At 37.3% G+C, this 20941-nt stretch overlaps 2 pseudogenes; one reads left to right on the forward strand and one right to left on the reverse strand.

Annotated features, from left to right (window-relative positions):
• Positions 1–489: 489 nt before the first annotated feature.
• Positions 490–1508, reverse strand: LOC147377139 (olfactory receptor 4C46-like; annotated as a pseudogene).
• Positions 1509–6596: 5088 nt separating this feature from the next.
• LOC147377140 (olfactory receptor 4P4-like) lies at positions 6597–12615 on the forward strand (annotated as a pseudogene).
• The last annotated feature ends 8326 nt before the right edge of the window (positions 12616–20941 follow it).

The following is a 20941-nucleotide window of genomic DNA, read 5'->3' on the forward strand; positions in this document are numbered from 1 at the left end:
TCCTATCTGTCATCATTGTCTGGCAACATATCTTGGCAGCTGAGAACATGGTCTGAGATATCAGCTAGATACAGGTTAATCACTCTTCAGTATTTATCTTTTGGAACTTTCCCCTTTCTTCTTGCTTCCCCACCTGTAAAATGAGGATAGTAGCAATGTCCACTTCATTGTATTGTTACAGAGATTACTGCTCAATATCAGTGCTTTTTATTTTATTTTGCTTTTTTAGAAGTTTACTAAGCCATATACACTGATGAAACTAGAAAAACTAAGACTCAACTTGGTAGAATGTTCCAAACATGAAAAAGTAGTCTCCTGCTAAGTTTTCCCTGACTTTTCTTGCACCCATTTCTTCTGCCCCTTGCAGGATCTATGATTTGTAGTGGCTATTTATTTTACCTTCATCTCATAGGTATTCTTGCTGAAAGCATCAGCAATGTCCTTTTGAACTTTGCACCAGGAGAATCAATGCTGGTCTCCGTGTACCTCTTATTTATCACCTGAAATAGCTTTTCTATTACACAAATTTCTAATGGCATTTTTCATTTGGGCATTTCTCAAGGTATAGATTAAGGGATTTAACATGGGACTTATCATAGTGTAAAACACAGTAACTGCTTTATCAATAGGAAAAGTATATGCTGGTTTCAGGTACACAAAAATGCAGGGCACAAGGAGTATAAGGACAACTGTGATGTGGGAGACACAAGTGAAGAAGGCCTTGCACCTCGTCTCCAAACTGTGGTTGCTTAGGGAGCACAAAATGACCACATAGGAGCCCATCAAGGGGAGGAAGTTTAACAGACAGAGAGAACCACTGTTGGCAGCAACAATGAGTCCTAGAATGTGGGTATCAGTGAAGGCAAGATCAAGCAAAGGGTTGAGATCACACATAAAGTGGTCTATGACATTAGGACCACAGAAAGGTAAACGGAAGATCTGAATGGTTGCATGAAAAAAGCCTCCCACCCACACCACTCCAATTAGCAGCCAACACACTCTCCATTCATGATGCTTGTGCACGGGCTATAAGATGGCCACAAAGTGGTTATAGACCATCACGGTGAGCAGGATGACATCAGCACCTCCAAATAAGTGTTCCCCAAAGATCTGAACATGCATTCATTGAAAGGGCTGGTTTTTGTTTCATGGAGTGAATCTACAATCAATTTAGGGTTATTGACAGAGGAATAACAAGCATCAATAAAAGAGAGATGAGCCAGGAAAAATACATTGGGCACCCCAATAAAGGGCTGACTGTGATGGTGACCAAAGTGAGCACATTCCCTACCATAGAGACAATGTTGACAACTCCTTTTCCTATTTGGAACCAGTCTGTTGTTCCATGTCCAGTTCTAACTGTTGCTTCCTGACCTGCATACAGATTTCTCAAGAGGCAGGTCAGGTGATCTGATATTCCCATCTCTTTCAGAATTTTCCACAGTTTATTGTGATCCACACAGTCAAAGGCTTTGGCATAGTCAATAAAGCAGAAATAGATGTTTTTCTGGAACTCTCTTGCTTTTTCCATGATCCAGCAGATGTTGGCAATTTGATCTCTGGTTCCTCTGCCTTTTCTAAAACCAGCTTGAATATCAGGAAGTTCACGGTTCACGTCTTGCTGAAGCCTGGCTTGGAGAATTTTGAGCATTACTTTACTAGCATGTGAAATGAGTGCAATTGTGCAGTAGTTTGAGCATTCTTTGGCATTGCCTCTCTTTGGGATTGCTCAGTCATGTTCAAATCTTTGCAACCCCACGGACTATAGCCCACCAGGCTCCTCTCTCCATGGGGATTCTCCAGGCAAGAATGCTGGAGTGGGTTGCCATGCCCTCCTCTAGGGGATCTTCCCAAGCCAGAGATTGAACTCAGGTCTCCCACACTGCAGGCAGATTCTTTACCATCTGAGCTAGCAGCTACATGGTGTAACCTTGATTGTTCATATGTTTCATTCTTGGAATGCACATGATAGGTTCTCTCTGTCCTACTTCATCTCAGGTTTTCTTGAAAGGTACTTTAGTTTCCCTCTCAGCCTTCAGAAAGCTGGATGAACACAGAGAAGAGTTTTCTGAAATGCCTTATCTACAGACTTTGTGAGCCCCGAGGTGAATAATACCTGAGGCAAGATAAGATAAATTTGGAAAGTAAACAACCAGAGGAACAGGGACATTACCTTGGACAGTGAGTGGCTTGACAATCTATGTTTTGGATATATTTACAAATACCTTTGGGAATATAATTACTTAGAGCTTTCAAAGACTTATTAATTTTTGCATAGTTACTGAAGTTTATATTCTGTCCTTCCCAACCAAATTTTCCTCAGGCATAGGTATAAAATAGATGATACCCAGGACCTAAATATGATTTACTGAGGGATAAAGATACACTGCTTTCATTCCTGACAATTTTAGTGAATATTTTAATCCTGCTTCCCTTGTAAGCCTGTGGAAGATTTAAGATGTATTGGTTTCCAAAATATTTGAGAGATATGTTTGAATTAATGGTTTTTATTCTTTGCATTTAACTTCAGATTTTTATACAAGGAACAAATTGATGAATAAGTATTTGGAGGTGGAATTCTTCTTGATGCATCCTAAAACTAACCTGAGAGCCACTCAGGTCTGATGTTTGTGACACTGGTTTGGGTAGTGTCCCACCAGCCATGTGCTAGGTTGATTATATGCTGTTTACATTTGTTTGATATAATTTCTTTCTAAAATCTATTACTTGTAACATGTGATAATTTAATTACTATAATAATGTCACAGCATATTTTAGTTGTAATTATATATTATTTAAATGGAAAATTCTGTTTAATAACATAATTAAAGCATTCTTGAGTTGGCAATATGCCTCATCATGTACTTCTATGCATTTTCCCATGTTACTATTAAGATTTCAGCTTGAATATCCAATATCCCAATTTCAGCTTGAATATCCATAAATATGGGTAATTCTCCATTTCAAAGTATCTGCCATTTTAACATAGACTAGTTTTATGTAGATCAATAAAAATAAGTTTGTAACGTGCAATATTTTAATAAAACAAGAGAAAATTAAATATATTCTGGAGAATGTAAGTTAAATATGAGAGTGCCTGCTCTTATACTGACAGCATAATGAACAGCAAAGATATTTTCAAATGAAGAAATAAAGTAATTTTGGAGAATTTTTTCATGATGCAAGGAAAATCAGACAATTGACATGTGTTAAAAATTGCCTTAAAATAACCAACCTATCATCGAACTAATTGAAATTTTCTTCATCACCATATTGTTGAAATTGATGCTTATGTAATTGCTCTTGTTAAAATTATGTGGGATTTTTTTTCTTTTTGTTGAACTTTTATGTAGGCATGATAGTTTCTTTGACTGCTTAACTACTTACTCAAACAAAAATGAGTGCTAAAAAGAAGTGTGTTATGAACCATATATATCACTGGGTATTTTATATTTTTCATCAAATTTCTGAATTAGGTAATAATGTCTTAATTGTAAGATAAATAAGATGGGACTTTCAAACATGTTAAACCATTAGCCTGATAATTACACTGGTTAGTTAATTTAGCATTCCTCAACTTTCCCATAACTTTTCTGTCATTACTTGAACCATCTGTTTACTGGTTGGCTGGTATTTTTTATTTCATCCATTGTGTCTTCAGTTTTTGTATAGATTTCTTTACTATCACATTTTCAAAATGTTGTTTTATGACAATATTTTCTCCTCGACTGACTTTTCACATTTTCTTTTACCTCTGTTAAGAACACTCCAGTGTTCTTTCCTGGAGAATCCCAGGGACAGGGGAACCTGGTGGGCTGCCGTCTATGGGGTTTCACAGAGTCGGACATGACTGAAGCGACTTAGCAGCAACAGCAGCAGCAACACCATTAATTACATTATAATAGCTCAGAAGATACAATGCTGTTTTAACCTGTTATCAATTAAATGTGTTTCTTTTAAATACATAGTATCTTTTTACAGGTGAAAGTACTCAGAAAGACACACTGGACATTCATTAACCAGATATTTGCATGTTGCTTTCTGCTCAGATGAGGATTCCAAATTGAGATTTCATTATTTTCATTGCTGCTCTTTGTGATAACTTCTTCCCCATTCATCTCAACTCTCCTGTTTAACCTTAGATTAAAAAAGAATCAGGGATTTTGTCTTTTCTCATTTTAGTGTATTATTTTTCAATTCTGAGGAATTATTTTGACTATCTAGGTCTCTTCTAAAGTCAGAGATTCAGGTTAATGAAGTTATTTCTCTCCAATTTATTTATTTATTTATTTTTGTCTACTCATATAATACATTTCTTTGAATCAATTTTATATAAATGCTTTTATTTGACATATCAGTATTATTCAACCTCACAAACAAAACAATCTATGTATCGATTGCAATTATGTAGAAGACAGATCAATGTACTGCGACCCCCTCACAAAAACCTTTTAAATACTTTTGAGTTAATGCTAATTGCTGAACACTGTGTGATGGATATTTTGTTCTGGTAGTTCCAGAAAAACAGGCTGGAAGCTTTATAGTGAGAGTGAAAACAAAGTAGGATAATGAGAAAATTTAACCTCTGTGATATTGCAGTTTTGAAGAATAGTTTAAAATAGAATCGGTGTCATACAGGCCATTTAAAATGCCTGTTAACTATTTGCCATCTAAAATCATCACCGAGACTATAAATAACAATAATAACTTTGTGAAGCCCTCAACTTGACAGTTCTTAAATATGAAACCATGCACTTGCTATAAAAACATTCATTCTCTGTTTGCTTTTTTTTTTTCTTTTAAGTAGACATTTGGGGGCCTGGATATGACTGTCAAACACTAAAAGTGTGCTAGCTTTTGCAAAGTCACTGTGGACAAATAATTCCTCATCAGTGGTTAAAACAGCACCTAGAAGTGAACTTGTTCTATCTTGCACTTATTTTACACTGATTAAATAATGTATTAAGATTATCCCTTAGTTTCAAAAGATGAAAATCTATAAACATTTCATTCTTTACCGCAACACATGCCACTGAGAGATAACTCGACCAAAAGTTGTCATATCATCTCTTTTACTAACAGTAGTTTTTTTTTTTGCATTAAGTTTCCAGCAAAAAACACTTGAGCAACTTCACATTTATTGTTCTTCACCAATATCCAAAACAAACTTCAATATCAGTACGTATATTTTAATTGTCTTAACACATGAAACATAAATATGAGAAATAAATTAATTTGTAGATTTTTTGCAATTTAAATCATAATGTATAAATAAAATATAAATTATAATGTGAATCTTAATGTATATTTTTCAAAAGTTCTTTACCTTTTTAAGTAACAACAATCACATTGATTTACCATGACTAATTAACTATGTTTGATCACAGAGTATGTGTACATTCTGACTTGTGTCCAACTCTTTGAGATGCTATGGGATGTAGCCCTCCACGTTCCTCTGTCCATGGGATTTTCCAGGCAAGAATACTGGAGTGGCTGCCATTCCCTCTTCTAGGGGATCTTCCAGACCCAGGGATCAAAACAGTGTCTCCTGCTTTGAGGCAGATTCTTTACCACTTGAGCCATCATGGAAACCTTAAGATGTTCCATTTAAATTAATGTTCAGCAGTTCAAGCTGGGATTTTAAACAAACTTTTGTTTCTTTGTGATTCATCCCAGATAATTCAGGGAATTTGGTTAGATAATTTTAAAAGAAGGAAAGTTGCCTTCATGTATATGGCCACAAAAATTGAAAAATATACAAAAGAATATTTTCTTGCCTTGGGTCAATTAGCCTTCTTTGTTTTGTAAAATATTTTATTACAGAAATTAACTCTTTTATTTTCAAAATAATGTTTAAATATTTTAAAATTTTATAAGTAATTGAGTAAATTATATAACCATTTTCATTATAAATTGTTTTGCAATAGATTATAAAGTAAGAGAGATTAAAAACATTTACTATGGAGTATTACTCAGCCATTAAAAAGAATACATTTGAATCAGTTCTAATGAGGTGGATGAAACTGGAGACGATTATACAGAGTGAAGTAAGCCTGAAAGAAAAACACCAATACAGTATACTAATGCATATATATGGAATTTAGAAAGATGGTAATGATAACCCTGTATGCGAGACAGCAAAAGAGACACATGTATAGAATAGTCTTTTGGACTCTGTGGGGTGGGGGGATGATTTGAGAGAATGGCATTGAAACATGTATAATATCATATAAGAAATGAATCATCAGTCCAGGTTTGATGCAGGATACAGGATGCTTGGGGCTAGTGCACTGGGATGACCCAGAGGGATGGTATGGGGAAGGAGGTGGGAGGGGGGTTCAGGAGTGGGAACACGTGTACACCCATGGTGGATTCATGTTGATGTATGCAAAAACCAATACAATATTGTAAACTAATTTGCCTCCAATTAAAATAAATAAAAAAAAATTTACTAAATCAATAATTAATATTAAAGTTTTATTCATGTAAATGTATTTTTGGTAAATTTTATATTATTCTGCTCATATTCACCCAAACATATGTTTTCTTTTTTTCTAAAACATAAGTTATTTGTGTATAACCTATACTAAACTCAAATGGAAAACCAGAGAAACATATCAGAATTCATTCTTCTGGGACTTTCATATAACAAGAACATACAAATATTTTGCTTTGTGTTTTTCTTATTCTGTTATTTTGTCCTGTTGGTGGGAAACCTTCTGGTCCTCTTCTCCATTCAATGCAGTCCTCTTTTTAACTAACCAATGTACTATTTCCTCAGCCACTTATCCCTCATAGACCTCTGCTATACCTCCAACATTACACCCAAATTAATTGGAGATCTGCTAGTAGAGAGAAAGACTATTTCCTATGGTGATTGCATGGTACAGGTCCTTATCGTGCACTTTTTTGGAGGTACTGAGATCTTTATTCTTACTGCCATGGCTTTTGATCACTATGTTCCCATCTGCAAGCCTCTCCGTTATGTGATTATCATGAACAGAACAAGATGCAATCTTCTTCTGTTAGCTGCTTGGGCTGGTGGAGCTGTCCATTCCTTTCATTTTTTTTTTTTTTTTTTAAATGGCAATTGACTTCCCTTTCTGTGGTCCTAATGAAATCGATCACTATTTCTGTGATACTTTTCCATTGTTAAAAATTGCATGTACTGACACCTATATCCCTGGTGTGCTTGTGACTGACTTTTCAGGAATGGTTGCCTTAGTTACATTTGCTCTCTTGTTTGTTTCTTATGACATTATATTTTTCACTTTAAATACTCGTTCAACCGAGGGAAGACACAACGCCCTCTCTACCTGTGGGTCTCATATCACTGTGGTCATCTAATTTTTTGTACTTGTTATCTTTATCTATCTTAGACCTCCCACTACTTTCCCTGAGGATAAGATATTTGCTTATTTGGCTTCGCTTGTGGCTCAAACAGACTTCCCTGGTGGCTCAGATGGTAAAGTGTCTGCCCGCAATGCAGGAAACCTGGGTTTGATTCCTGGGTTGGAAGATCCCTTGGAGAAGGAAATGGCAATCCACTCCAGCACTCTTGTCTGGAAAATCCCATGGACGGAGGAGCCTGATAGGCTACAGTCCATGGTGTTGCAAAGAGTCGGACACGACTGAGTGATTTCACTTCACTTTGTGGCTCAGACGGTAAAGCGTCTGCCTACAATGCAGGAGACCTGGGTTTGATTCCTGGGTCGGAAAGTCCCCCTGGAGAAGGAAATGGCAACCCACTCCAGTATTCTTGCCTGGAAAATCCCATGGATGGAGGAGTCCACGAGGTCGCAAAGAGTTGGACACGACTGAGCGACTTCACTTCACTTCACTTCACTTCACTTTACTTCACTTCACTTCACTTCACACCATCATTGGCTCCATGTTCAATCCCTTAATCTATACTCTAAGAAATGCAGAGATTAAAAATACTTCGAAAAAATTTAGTATCAAACTTTGTTTTCAAAGGAAGCACACCTTTAAGGAACAAGTTGTGCAGCAAAGAGATATTTAGAGTAGTAACTATTTTAATGTGGTTCCTGTGAGTCAACTCTCTTGGTGCCCTATAGAAAACAATAATGATACAAAGATAGAATCAATAATTCAGATCACTGTAAACAAATTTACTTGCTTTCCACATAATGACCTGAATTTGATACCATTTCCAATATTAATTAAGGAGTTGTTTAATAAAATTATTTTCCTAAATTTATAAGTGGCTAGTCATTGTATCCAGAATCAAAGTCCACTCCTGTTAAAATGAAAGTACAAGTCGCTAAGTTGTGTCCAACTCTTTGGGACCCCATGGACTATACAGTCCATGGAATTTTACAGGCCAGAATGCTGGAGTGGGTAGCCTCTCACGTCTCCAGGGGATCTTCCCAACCCAGGGATTGAACCCAGGTCTCCTGCACTGCAGGTGGGATTCTTTACCAGCTGAGCCACAGGGGAAGCCCAAGAATACTGGAATGCATAGCCTATCCCTTCTCCAGGAGATCTTCCCAACCCAGGAATCAAACTGGGGTCTCCTGCTTTGCAGGCAGATTCTTTACCAACTGAGCTGTTAAAATGAAGGGGGGTGGGCGGAATAACAAGACAAAACAAAACAGAAACTGGTAAAAAAGACAAAACGTGGCCTATAAACAGATTCACACACACACATGAAAAAAGCAGTTTTGCTGCACATGGATGTTTATAGCAGCTTTACTCATGATTACCAAATCTTGAAAGCAACTGAGATGTCCCTCGATAGGACATAAATAGATAAATAAATCGTAGTACATCCAGACAACAGAATATAATTCAGAGTTAAAAATAAATGAGCTATTAAACGGTGAAAAAATATTCAGGAAACTTGAATGCATATTACCAAATGAAAGAAACTGGACTGAAAGAGCTACCTCTATATAATTTCAACTACATGACATTCTGAAAAAGGCAAAACTATGGAGACAGAAAAAGTATAAATGAATGTAAAGGATTAGGGAAGTGAGAAGGATGAATAGGTGGAGCACCAAGGATATTTAAGGCAATGAAATTCTTCAGCTTGTTTCTATAATTTTGAATCTTATCAATGTATATGTCAAAATCCTCAAAATATACAGTACTTAGAGTGAACCCTAATGTAAACTATAAAATTGGGGTGATAGCAATGCATCATTGTACATTTCCATTTCTTTGATTTTAACAAGTGTATCCCTCTGAGGGGGAGAGTGTTCCATTGTGGGGCAGGAGGTATATGGGATCTCTGTACTTTAATCTCAATTTAGTCATGAACCTAAAACCTCTCTAAAAATAAAGTTTTACTGATTAGCAAATACATTGTGGTACAATGCTTAAAGGAAATCTTATAACTAAGTTACCATAACTAAGCCTGCAATCAGGCTTCTTTGCTAACTAAGACTTCCTGGGGTTCTGGACGGTCAACATCTGCCTGAGAAAGCGTGCTGAAATCAAAAGCTTTACAGACAAGCAAAAGTTTGTATTTGAATTCTCAAAAGAGAATTCAGCACCACCAAACCAGCTCTCCAACAGATGCTAAAGGATCTTCTCTGGAAAGGAAACACAACAAGGGTGTATAAACTTGAACCCAAAACAATAAAGTAAATGGCAACGGGATCATACTTATCAATAATTACCTTAAATGTAAATGGGTTGAATGCCCCAACCAAAAGACAAAGACTGGCTGAATGGATACAAAAACAAGACCCCTATATATTTTGTCTACAAGAGACCCACCTCAAAACAGGGGACACATACAGACTGAAAGTGAAGGGCTGGAAAAAGATATTCCACTCAAATAGAGACCAAAAGAAAGCAGGAGTAGCAATACTCATATCAGATAAAATAGACTTTAAAACAAAGCCTGTGAAAAGAGACAGAGAAGGACATGACATAATGATCAGAGGATCAATCCAAGAAGAAGATATAACAATTATAAATATATATGCACCCAACATAGGAGCACCAAAATATGTAAGACAAATGCTAACAAGTATGAAAGGAGAAATTAACAGTAACACAATAGAAGTGGGAGACTTTAATACCCCACTCACACCTATGGATAGATCAACTAAACAGAAAATTAACAAGGAAGCACAAACTTTAAATGATACAATAGACCAGTTAGAACTAATTGATATCTATAGGACAGTTCACCCCAAAACAATGAATTTCACCTTTTTTCTCAAGTGCACATGCAACCTACTCCAAGATAGATCACATCCTGGGCCATAAATCTAGCCTTGGTAAATTCAAATAAAATTGAAATTACTCCAAGCATCTTTTCTGACCACAATACAGTAAGATTAGATGTAAATTACAGGAGACAAACTATTAAAAATTCCAACATATGGAAACTGAACAACACGCTGCTGAATAACCAACAAATCACAGAAGAAATCAAAAAAGAAATCAAAATATGCATGGAAATGAATGAAAATGAAAACACAACAACCCAAAACCTATGGGACACTGTAAAAGCAGTGCTAAGGGGAAGGTTCATAGCAATACAGGCATACCTCAAGAAACAAGTCAAATAAATAACCTAACTCTACACCTAAAGCAACTAGAAAAGGAAGAAATGAAGAACCCCAGGGTTAGTAGAAGGAAAGAAATCTTAAAAATCAAGGCAGAAATAAATGCAAAAGAAACAAAAAAAGACCATAGCAAAAATCAACAAAGACAAAAGATAGTTCCTTAAAAGGATAAATAAAATTAACAAACCATTAGCCAGACTCATCAAGAAACAAAGGGAGAAAAATCAAATCAAAAAATTAGAAATGAAAATGGAGAGATCACGACAGACAACACAGAAATACAAAGGATCATAAGAGACTACCATCAACAATTATATGTCAATAAAATGGACAACGTGGAAGAAATGGACAAATTCTTAGAAAAATACAAGTTTTCAAAACTGAACCAGGAAGAAATAGAAAATCTTAACAGACCCATCACAAACACAGAAATTGAAACTGTAACCAGAAATCTTCCAGCAAACATAAGCTCAGGTCCAGACGGCTTCACAGCTGAATTCTACCAAAAATTTAGAGAAGAGCTAACACCTATCCTGCTCAAACTCTTTCAGAAAATTGCAGAGGAAGGTAAACTTCCAAACTCATTCTACGAGACCACTATCACCCTCATACCAAAACCTGACAAAGATGCCACACACACAAAAAAGAAAACTATAGGCAATATCATTGATAAACATAGATGAAAAAATCCTTAACAAAATTCTAGCAATCAGAATCCAACAACACATTAAAAAGATCATACACCATGACCAAGTGGGCTTTATCCCAGGGATGCATGGATTTTTCAATATCAACAAATCAATCAATGTAATACACCACATTAACAAAATTGAAAAATAAAAGCCATATGATTATCTCAATAGATGCAGAGAAAGCCTTTGACAAAATTCAACATCCATTTATGATAAAAAAAAAAAACCCTCTCCAGAAAGCAGGAATAGAAGGAACATACTTCGATATAATAAAAGCTATATATGACAAACATTATCCTCAATGGTGAGAAATTGAAAGCATTTCCCCTAAAGCCAGGAACAAGACAAGGATGCCCACTTTCACCACTACTATTCAACATAGTTTGGGAAATTTTGGCCACAGCAATCAGAGCAGAAAAAGAAATAAAAGGATTCCAAATTGGAAAAGAAGAAATAAAACCCTCACTGTTTGCAGATGACATGATCCTCTACATAGAAAACCCTAAAGACTCCACCAGAAAATTACTAAAACTAATCAATGAATATAATAAAGTTGCAGGATATAAAATCAGCACACAAAAACCCCTTGTATTCCTATACACTAATAATGAGAAAATAGAAAGAGAAATTAAGGAATCAATTTCATTCACCATTGCAACAAAAAGAATAAAATACTTAGGAATATATCTACCTAAAGAAACTAAAGACCTTTATATAGAAAACTATAAAACACTGGTGAAAGAAATCAAAGAGGACACTAATAGATGGAGAAATATACCATGTTCATGGATCGGAAGAATCAATATAGTGAAAATGAGTATACTACCCAAAGCAATCTATAGAATCACTTCAATCCCTATCAAGCTACCAAGGGTATTTTTCACAGAGCTAGAAAAAATAATTTCACAATTTGTATGTGTTGGAGATATGTCTCTGGGACTTGGAAATGGCGAACCTGAAAGAACAACACTTGGACAGTCTCTGCAAGGACTGACAAGTTTATTTCTGCAGTCAAGCCTTTTTATAGGAGCAAGGAACAAAGAGCTTAGAGCATACAGCCAGCAGAACACGTACAAGGCTAGGATATAATCAGTAAAAGATACTTCAAGGAACAGCACATTCTTAACGACCCATGTATTTATCTATGATCCATTTTCTCAAGCAACGTCTTTAATGTTTAATTGTTAAATCTAGGCGCTGAGCATAGCCAAAGGCAGGAAATGTTCTTCAGCAATCGCAATGCTTGGGTACTTCTGGCCCTTCGCCATTTTCCCACGGACTTTCTCCTTCAAGGCTATTTAGCACTGTGCCTCCCAACATATCCTCCTTTTGTTTTTAGTTTAAGCATCACAGCTGTTAGTTGGATTCCGTCGTAGGAGGCATGGAGTCTTGAGTAGAGACATCTGTATAGAATTGTGTAGTGCCATACCAGATAGGGTTCCTACTGTAACAATAGATATTAGACTAAGAATGCCAGCAATAATCCATCCTATTATGCGCCTTGACTTCCTTAAGCCATATTTGAGCAAAACTGAGAGAAATACAGAGTTGGTCCATGGTTCTGTTAGGTTAACAGGAAACCACAAATCAGATCTTTGCTTGACTATTGCAATGTTGACATAATGATATGAAATAATATGGTTTAAACATGTATACAAGGCACATGCTGTACAGTTAACAATCTTAGCAGAAAGATCTATATCAAAGTTACCTACAATAAACATGCATGGGAGGTGCACACAAGATTGGATATAACCTGTACTATTGTATAAAAAGGTATAGTTTTGAGGTTTTCAAGGCTTTCACAGTCCCATACACATTGGCAAAGCGCTCCAATGCAGCAGGAATCTTCCACACATGCCATTGCTCAGGTCCTATGGTAGGGGTTCAGACACTGACGTTTTCTCTTCGGCTTCTCTATGGTCATTGATGAGACCCTTCATGTCAGCTGCATCACCTGTTTGGGGAGTCTGGTCTTGGGGTCCTTCTTAGTAATGGACATGGGGGAGTGGAACCCAGATTTCTTCTCCATCTGCAATGACAAGACCGTAACCTCTGCCTAGGAGTCTTAAGATTCCTGGCAACCATTGATTAAACTGCTTATACCATATTGGTGTGTTGGCTTCTAACGGTTTCTTACTGTTTTCCTCTGCAAAATGTCTGTCTGCATGAGTATCAGAACTATCTTTTAGTAAATTTAAAAAATTTAAGGTATAAAGAGTTAAAGATAATAACAATTGAGGGTTCATAGGATAAGAAGTGTATCTCCTCTTCCATATTCCCCCTTTCTGTTTTAACAGATGAGTTTTAAGAGTATGATGGGTTCTTTCGATAATTGTTTGATCCTGGGGATTATAGGGTAGCCCCTGATGTGTGTTATATTCCATTCCACTAGAAATGAACGAAACGAGTGAGAGGTAAATGCAGGCCCATTATCTGTTTTTAAGACCGAAGGTATTCCCATAACAGTGAAGGTGAGTAAAAGTGCAGAAATGGCGTGTTTGCTGGATTCTGAAGAGACAGGCACTGCCCATATAAAACCTGAAAATGTATCAACTGAGACAAAAAGCAAAGAAAACTTTCCCAAGGAGCAATGAGTGAAGTCAGATTGCCAAAGGGAGTTAGGCTGTTGCCCATGAGGATTAACTCCTGAAACTGTGGTACGTAAGTGCAGAGGAGTGCAGACATCACAGGATTTAATGATATGTCTCACTTCAGTGAGGGGAATATGGTATTTAGAGTGCAATCTTTTAGCATTGGTATGAAGATTAGCATGTTCGTCCATAGCAGATGTAAAGATAGGAGCTATGAACTTATCAACAGCATCATTCCCTGCTGCCAGGGGGCCAGGTAAACCTGAATGAGCACGTATATGTGCAATGAAGAAAGGTTCTGTACGTGATGGAATTAAGGCTTGAGTCTTTGAAAAGAGAATATATAATTCTTCATCTAGGTTGTATAAAAAGGCAGTAACAAAATTGGAGAAAAGGGAAGCGAGGTATTTGGAATCAGTATAGACATTGAAGGATGATGGTTGAAGAGACAAAAGAGCATATAAAGCATACAATTCAACTCTTTGTACTGAAGAATAGGTAGTGGGTAATTTCTCTTTGATATCAGGGCCGACAATCCCAGCTATGCCTTTCTTGTTGCCATCAATGAAATAGGTAGGTGCATTTGAAATAGGCTGGGAGGCAATGATATTAGTTACTATAAATTGAGTAAATTGTAGGGTGTCCCATAATTTTCCTTTCGGCAAATGAAATGAGATAATGTTCTGAAAGTCACTTAATGCTATTTGCATGGTCATGTTATACTGTAAGGCAATTTGTAATTCCTTTTTTGTCAAAGGGACATGTATTGCATATGGATTAAATCCAGTTAAGGTTTGTACATGGCTCCTTCCTGATGCAATTAGCTGTCCTATTTTCTCAATGTATGATACAATTTTCTTTGACTGCTTAGTATGTAGATATACCCATTCTATTGGGCTGTTTTGAGCTATGATTGCAGTAGGTGAATGTTTGGTGGGGAATATATATAAATAGATCAGTTGGGTATGGTCCAGCTAAGTTGAGAAAAATTGTTGAATGTGTTTTTCAACAAATTTTAATTCTTCTTTTGCTTTTTTGTTAGCTGTCTAGGACTATTAGGGTCAGGAGGTCCCTCTAAAATTTTAAATAAATTTTGTAATGCATAGGTGGAATGCCAATAGATGACCAAAGCCAATTAATATCTCCTACCAATTTTTGAAAATCATTTAATGTGTGTAGAGAATGCATAGAGATTTGAGTTTTTTGAGCTTTTATCTTAGACTCTTCCATAACATGTCCTAGGTAATTAAAGGGTGCTTTCAATTGAATTTTTCTGGTGCAACAAGTAGGCCATGATTTTGAAGAGTGGTGGTGACTTTGTCATATAACTGTTGTAAACAAAGTTCAGATTCCATGGAAAGGAGTATGTCATCATATAATGAATTATGAAGGCAGTAAGATATTTATCTCTACTAGGTTGTAATAAAACATATATGAGATATTGGCAAATGGTAGGAGAGTTCATCATCATCCCCTGAGGTAAAACCTTCCATTGAAATCTTTTAACAGGAGCCATGTGATTTACAGAGGGAACTGAAAAAGCAAAACGTTTTCTATCTTTAGGATGCAAAGGTATAGTAAAAAAGCAGCCTTGTAAGTCAATAATAATTACAGGCCATCCTTTTGGCACCATGGAAGGGGAGGGCAATTCAGGTTGTAAGGGCCCCATAGGAATCATAGTATTATTAACATTTCTTAAATCTCTCAACATTTGCCATTTTCCTGATTTCTTTTTTATTACAAAAACGGGAGAATTCCATGGGGAAAATGAAAGCTCTATATAATTTTTATGTAATTGCTCATTTACTAATTGTGTGAGAGCTGCCAACTTTTCTTTAGTCAGGAGCCATTGAGGTGTCCATACTGGGGCATCAGATTCCCAATCAGAGGCAGCGGTGTTAACTCAATGGCCACCATCAAAAAGGCTCATTTAGAGAGATCATGGCTTTCATTTGTTCAAGAAAATCCCTTCCCCACAAATTAATAGGGATACTGGTAATATATGGTTTGATGTAAACTACAATTTGATCAGGACCATAAGCTTGTAAATAGGATGCACTGATGAAAGTTCGTGTAGCATCAGCCTCTCCTACCCCTAACAGTCTGGAAGGAGCCACAGTCTTACCCCTTCAAGGGGTCATTCTTCAGTTCTAATAATGGAAATGTTGGCTCCTGTATCCAACATACCTGTGAATTTTTTTTCCCCGTATCTTTAGAGTAAGCATAGGCTTTTGATGTTCCTTTAATAAGGTAGATAGTGCGGCGGTAAGGTTGGTGCTACCAAAACCTCCCTGCCTAATTTTATCAGATGCTCTCATTGGTTTGACATATGGCAAAAGTAATAATAGTGCAAAGCGTTCCCCTTTTTGTAGATATACATTTCTTAATTCTACGACATTCACCATGACATGTATTTCTCCTTCATAATCTTCATCCACAACTCCAGTCAATACTATTAAACCTTTCATTGTACAGCTGCTACATCCCAAAATTAGTCCAACTGTTCCAGGTGGGATTGGACCATAATATCCAGTGGGGATTTTATGAGGATTGTATAATTCTATTAATTCCATATCATAAGGACTAGGTATATCAATGCAAGCACTCTTAGATGTAGCTGCTTGCAGTGTCGTAATGTTGGGTCCTCCTTTTGTAGTGGGGCTAGAGGATAGCCCCTTTATTAGTTTCCCTGTTGTTTTTGTTGTGCCTCTGGTGTCAATGCATTTCCATCCTTATCAAATTTGGAACAACACTCATTCAACCAATGGAATCCCCTTTTACATTTTGGGCAAACTCCCGGGGGCCTTTTTTTATTAGAAGTAAGATTATTTTTAGTTGTTTGCACTGGCATGCAGCATTGTTTTTTCATATGGCCAGCCTTCCTGCAGTTAAAGCATTTAGCACTGGCAGCCTTTTGCACACTAAAAGTTTCTAGTGCTGCTAATTTTGCTCTATGGGACATAAGATCCGATATCTCTACAAGCTTTCAAATATTCCATAAGAGAACCAGTTTCTCGAATTGGTCTAAGCATGGATCGACATTCCTCATTAGCATTTTCAAAGGCAAGTTGTTTTAAAATAATATTTTGTAAGGTTTCATCTCTGATAGATTTTTCGATGGCATCCTTTAATTTTCCTATAAATTGGGCATATTTCTCCTCATGTCCCTGGGTAATCTTGACAAATGAACCATCAGAGTTAACATTATCAACCTTTGCCCATGCTCTGCAAGAAATTTCTCTAATGAAATGCAACATCTGAGGGGTAATATTATCTAATTGCGCAGTCATATTGGCCATGTCTCCCATTCCAGTGAGTATATCATAGGTTAAATTGGCAGGGTTACCACGAGATTGCTGGTCAATCATCATTTGTCGGGCCTCATCATTAACTCACATTTGCCACTGAAGTAATTGTTGAGGATTTAGAACCATCTTTGCTACTTGAAAAAAATCATATGGCATCCAATGATCGGCCCATCCTCTGAGGAATTCTACACAGTAAGGAGAAGTAGGTCCATACAGAGTGCGTGCTTTCTTAAAGCTGGACAACTTACCAAAATCTAGACCAGCCCAAGCACTCTGGCCTTGGGCAGGCTGATCAAACTGTATTGGGAAAGCAAAAGTGCAAGCAGGCATCTCCCGAGGAGGAGTGAAATGATTAGTACGAGCAAAGTTAGCAACTGCTGTTACAGACGAAGCAAAAGGAAAAACCTCAGGTTTGGGCTGTCCGTTGAATGAAATGACCTCTGCTCTAAGTGGCTTCAGTTTTGACACATCCTGTATACATACGTCTCCAAGCTGTTTTTCCAGGGATTGTGTCTGATTAAGCATAACATTCTTATATTTCAAAGCACCTTGCATATCTTGTTCCTTAAGCTCATATTCATGTAAAGACCGAACAGTTTCTACTTCCAAATCAACATTATGCCCTTCAATTTGTTCTATGACAGCCCGTATGAGTGACCACGTAACCCACCACTGAGGGGGAATACGGACTCCTTGCTGATATGCTCGCAAAACATTATTCTTAACCCTTTCCCATATGTCTAGATCGAGCGTCCCCTCCTCTGGGAACCACAGATTATGTTCCAGTAAAATATGATAGCAGTCATTGAACTGATCTCTTGAAACATTAATACCATTTTGTTTCAGACAGTGATGCATTACAGAAATGAAAGGAATCTTACTGCTATGTTGTCCCATCCTGCTTACCTCTTTCTGCAGGGCTCGCCGCTTTGTTCAGCCTTTCTTCAAGTCCCTGTTCATGGCGCCACTTGTTGGAGATATGTCTCCAGGACTTGGAAACGGCGAACCTGAAAGAACAACACTTGGACAGTCTCTGCAAGGACTGACAAGTTTATTTCTGCAGTCAAGCCTTTTTATAGGAGCAAGGAACAAAGAGCTTAGAGCATACAGCCAGCAGAAAACTACAAGACTAGGATATAATCAGTAAAAGATAATTCAAGGAACAGCACATTCTTAATGACCCATGTATTTATCTATGACCCATTTTCTCAAGCAACATCTTTAATGTTTAATTGTTAAATCTAGGTGCTGAGCATAGCCAATGGCAGGAAATGTTCTTCACCAATCACAATGCTTGGGTACTTCTGGCCCTTCGCCATTTTCCCATGGACTTTCTCCTTCAAGGCTATTCAGCACTGTGCCTCCCAACAGTATGGAAATACAAAAAACCTCGAATAGCCAAAGCAATCTTGAGAAAGAAGAATGGAACTGGAGGAATCAACCTGCCTGAATTCAGGCTCCACAACAAAGCCACAGTCATCAAGACAGTATGGTACTGGCACAAAGACAGAAATCTAGATCAGTGGAACAAAATAGAAAGCCCAGAGATAAATCCACACACCTATGGACACCTTATCTTTAACAAAGGAGGCAAGAATATACAATGGAGAAAAGATAATCTCTTTAACAAGTGGTGCTGGGAAAACCTGTCAACCACTTGTAAAAGAATGAAACTTGAACACTTTCTAACATCATAAACCAAATTAACTCAAAATGGATTAAAGATTTAAACATAAGACCAGAAACTATAAAACTCAGAGAGGAGAACATAGGCAAAACACTCTCCAACATAAATCACAGCAGGATCTTCTATGACCCACCTCCCAGAATATTGGAAATAAAAGCAAAAATAAACAAATGGGACCTAATTAAAATTAAAAGCTTCTGCACAACAAAGGAAACTATAAGCAAGGTGAAAGCCTTCGGGATGGGAGAAAATAATAGCAAATAAAGCAACTGACAAAAGACTAATCTCAAAAATATACAAGCAACTCCTGCAGCTCAATTCCAGAAAAATAAACGACCCAATCAAAAAATGGGCCAAAGAACTAAACAGACACTTCTCCAAAGAAGACATACAGATGGCTAACAAACACATGAAAAGATGCTCAACATCACTCATTATCAGAGGAATGCAAATAAAAACCACAATGAGGTACCATTTCACGCCAGTCAGAATGACTGCTATCCAAAAGTCTACAAGCAATAAATGCTAGAGAGGGTGTGGAGAAAAGGGAACCCTCTTACACTGTTGGTGGCAATGCAAACTAGTACAGCCACTATGGAGAACAGTGTGGAGATTCCTTAAAAAACTGGAAACAGAACTGCCTTATGACCCAGCAATCCCACTACTAGGCATACACACTGAGGAAACCAGAATTGAAAGAGACATATGTACCCCAATGTTCATCGCAGCACTGTTTATAATAGCCAGGACATGGAAGCAACCTAGATGCCCATCAGCAGAAGAATAGATAAGAAAGCTGTGGTATATATACACAATGGAGTATTACTCAGCCATTAAAAAGAAATATATTTGAATCAGTTCTAATGAGGTGGATGAAACTGGAGCCTATTATACAGAGTGAAGTAAGCCAGAAAGAAAAACACCAATACAGTATACTAACGCATATATATGGAATTTAGAAAGATGGTAACAATAACCCTGTATTCAAGACAGCAAAAGAGACACAGATGTATAGAACAGTCTTTTGGACTCTGTGGGAGAGGGAGAGGGTGGGATTATTTGTAGAATGGCATTGAAACATGTATAATATCATATGTGAAATGAATCACCAGTCCAGATTTGATGCAGGATACAGGATGCTTGGGGCTGGTGCACTGGGATGACCCAGAGGGATGGTATGGGGAGGGAGGTGGGAGGGGGGTTCAGGATGGGGAACACGTGTATACCCATGGCAGATTCATGTTGATGCATGGCAAAATCAATACAATATTGTAAAGTAATTAACCTCCAATTAAAATAAATTTATATTTAAAAAATAAATAAAAATAAAATAACAGGAAAGATGAAAAAAAAAAAAAAAAAGAAGAATAGTTTTCTGAACAAATGCTTGATCAATTGGATCAGCTCAGTTCAGTCACTCAGTCATGTCCAACTTTTTGCAACCCCAAGAACCGCAGCACGCCAGGCCTCCCTGTCCATCACCAACTCTGGGAGTCCACCCAGGCCCATGTCCATTGTGTCACTGATGCCATCTAACCATCTCATCCTCTGTCATCCCCTTCTTCTCCTGCTCTCAATCTTTCCCAGAATCAGGGTCTTTTCAAATGAGTCAGCTCTCAGCATCACATGGCCAAAATATAGGAGTTTCAGCTTTAACATCAGTCCTTCCAATGAACACCCAAAACTGATCTGCTTTAGGATGGACTGGTTGGATCTCCTTGTAGTCCAAAGGACTCTCAAGAGTTTTCTCCAACACTACAGTTCAAAAGCATCAATTCTTCGGTGCTCAGCTTTCTTTATAGTCTAACTCTCAGATCCATACATGACTACTGGAAAACCTATAGCCTTGACTAGGCAGACCTTTGTTGGCAAAGTAATGTCTCTGCTTTTTAATAAGCTGTCTAGGTTGGTCATAACCTTCCTTTCAAGGAGTAAGTGTCTTCTAATTTCATGGCTGCAATCACCATCTGCAGAGATTTTGGAGCCCAGAAAAATAAAGTCAGCCACTGTTTCCACTGTTTCCCCATCTATTTGCCATGAAGTGATGGGGCCAGATGCCATGATCTTAGTTTTCTGAATGTTGAGCTTTAAGCCAACTTTTCCTCTCTCCTCT

Source organism: Bos grunniens, chromosome 3 (assembly GCF_055505025.1).
Source record: "Bos grunniens cultivar Pamir isolate PY7600 chromosome 3, Bosgru_T2T1.0, whole genome shotgun sequence".
In the NCBI taxonomy this organism is placed as follows: domain Eukaryota; kingdom Metazoa; phylum Chordata; class Mammalia; order Artiodactyla; family Bovidae; genus Bos; species Bos grunniens.